Source organism: Stegastes partitus, unplaced genomic scaffold, assembly GCF_000690725.1.
Source record: "Stegastes partitus isolate 25-593 unplaced genomic scaffold, Stegastes_partitus-1.0.2 Scaffold2683, whole genome shotgun sequence".
Classification (NCBI taxonomy): Eukaryota; Metazoa; Chordata; class Actinopteri; family Pomacentridae; genus Stegastes; species Stegastes partitus.
The window spans coordinates 25,134-27,877 of NW_007580414.1; positions in this window are offsets into that span (position 1 = coordinate 25,134).

The following is a 2,744-nucleotide window of genomic DNA, read 5'->3' on the forward strand; positions in this document are numbered from 1 at the left end:
GCTCTAATGCAAAAACACACACAGGATTCTGTTGAGCAACAATGAGGTTAAAACACATGAAGTCAGAGACAATCTTCATCCTCAGTAAGGACGAGTGATTACTTCTTCTGCATCAGGTCACTTAATGAATAAAAACAACATCATAGCAGACATGACCTGCTTGAGACCCTACAGACAAAACACATCCTAAGCATGCATTATGGATATTTTAATCTGCATTTTCATGTCCTAAATCATATTATAAAAGCAAAGATATATATTTGAGCTGCAGGCCAAAAAGAAGCTATAAAAACAGATTTATTTCAAATTATTTCTGCATTGAACACCAAAAAAGGAAAAAAAGAAATCCTGTCTTACTTGAAAGCAAATGAAACAGTGATACAGTTCTACTGCTTTATGCTGTAGTACATGCAGTCGCTCCAGGTGGGATCCCTCTGGCTTTTTGATCTGTTGGTCAGGTTGACACTTACAGCAGCGTAATAGATGTTTTCTCCATGTCGGTGACCCTGTTAATAAAGTATTTATTTGCATTGTTCATATCGATATACAGTCGTGACTCGATAATCCGACACTAAATGTAAAACCTTCTTTCATGTCGGATAGCAAGGCCGTCAGATTGTCAAGACGGAGGTCGAGATATAAGGAAGGCTTGATGCTTGAAGGGTAACTTGTTAATATTTATTGTTTACAGTTGTTATAATAGCTAGTGTATTGTCACTGGATTTCACGCCAAATTGACTGGTGTGCTTGTGCATGGGCCCGCCGGTTGACATCAAAGGTAGATATGTTCAGACAACAAGCTAAAGTGACCCAAATCTAATTTTTTTTTTCCCCTATGCGACTTGTATCCGATCCTTTCATTACAATCTGAACAACACAGATCTGATTTTTTCAAACGCAACCCAGGCCACTTGGATATGTGGTCCTAAATCTGTTCGGTATCTGATCTTTTGCCATGCGGCTTCTGTCTGAACGGCCAGGTCGCACTTATCTGACCTACACGACAAACTAGGGCTCATCTGAATAGCACTGTCTGGTCTCTGGATATTTAGGCCCAATTAATGATGAATATCCAAATATTCGGCGCGTTCGGGCGGGGACACTTCCACCCTGGGGGAGCGCTCCGACGGGGTGGAAGAGGCTGGAACACACAGGCAGTACTTGGCTGCTGATGCCAGTTGAGGATAGTGGTCACATTTCTGTTTCCACCATCCATGTTTACTTCCACAAACACTGAGCACGCTCGCTGCGTGAGAAGCCATTGTGTCCTCTTCTACACATGCGGGACACTTTTGGGTCGTATAAAGTTCACACAGCAGATCACATACAAGTGGCATTTAATTGGAAACTTGAGCGAACTCGCAGAAAATCGGATTTCACAAAAAAATCTGAATAAAGCATTAAGTCCTGCAGTCTGAATGTAGCCTATCTGTTGGATTGTTACGTTAGATAATACACCGTTATCCTTATTTGTGACATTATTGTCATGTCAGAGGTGGAATCCAAGGCTGTCGGTATGTTAAAGATATTTTTCATGGGTTAAGTTCATTTTTCCTACAAACCTGTCAGATAGCAAAGTTTTTGGATTGTTAGCGGTCGGAATGTCAAGTCACAACTGTAAACGTAATCAAACTATGTCCACAAATACATTTTTTAATGAGCAGTTATTACTCACCTTTGCATCTGAGCTTGATAAGTTTGCTTGAGACTCTGGTTGTGAAACATAGAAAATTTATTCAGAAGTCAAATTTAGTGANCTGGTGACTCTTAACTACCCACGGGTGTCATGGTGTCAGTCAAGCAGGTATAACAAATGTATAGAAGAAAGACAACAAAGCTGGCTGCTTAGTTTTTGGCCCATTTATGTTTATTGGCCTGTGTCCATATCATGTGACTTGCAAGTTTCTTTAGCTTTGCACATAAGAGCAACATTAGGATCCTGGAATGGTGGTGGTGCCATTAGTCTGAGGACTAGATTTTGACCCCTTTGTATGATGTTTACACTTTGTTGAGTTTCAGTTGCTGTATCACTTTATCTGACAATGCTACTTGGTTAAGTTTAGGCACCAACATGCCCTCAGAAAAAGGTCTTTGCTTGTGTTAAAATACACCTTTGCTAAATGGGTAAGGGTAACCACAGACTCTGGTTGTGTTCTAGGCTGCTAGAGTGATGAGTCCTGCAACAACATGAGTCCCCAAAAAACATCCTTTTTATTTGTCTCAAAGAGCATCTGTTGATGATGAAAGTAACATGCTTACATCCTGCCAAAACCACAAACCCTGCTACACTAAAAGAGACAGAAAGCAGAAAATGTAGGGGTAGAGGTCAGCAGATCTCTGAGGAAGTTGGATTTTCTCTTATCTTAGCAATTCAGCAGTTTATAAAAATGCCATTTGCTATAGCCAGTGTTGTTCTTCAACCCATAATCAAAGGAAATACTATATTCACATTATACTTAAAGGTTTCTGTCGTCACAATGTTGACTTATTCCAGCAAATTCTTGCAGCAGCATCATCTTCAGAGGGACATTATGAGTCAAGTTGAAGTGGAATGAAAGACAAAGCAAGTTATCAGTTATTTATTGAGATTAGATGTGTATGATGAGTGACTATACACAAGTTCTAATGGCAACAAGATGCAACTTGCCATTTACCTCTTGAAAAACAAAAAGCACTCGTGAGATGCCATTGTGTTTATCGCTCTGTTTTGAGCAAAACAATCGTCATACCTTCGCCATTCTTGA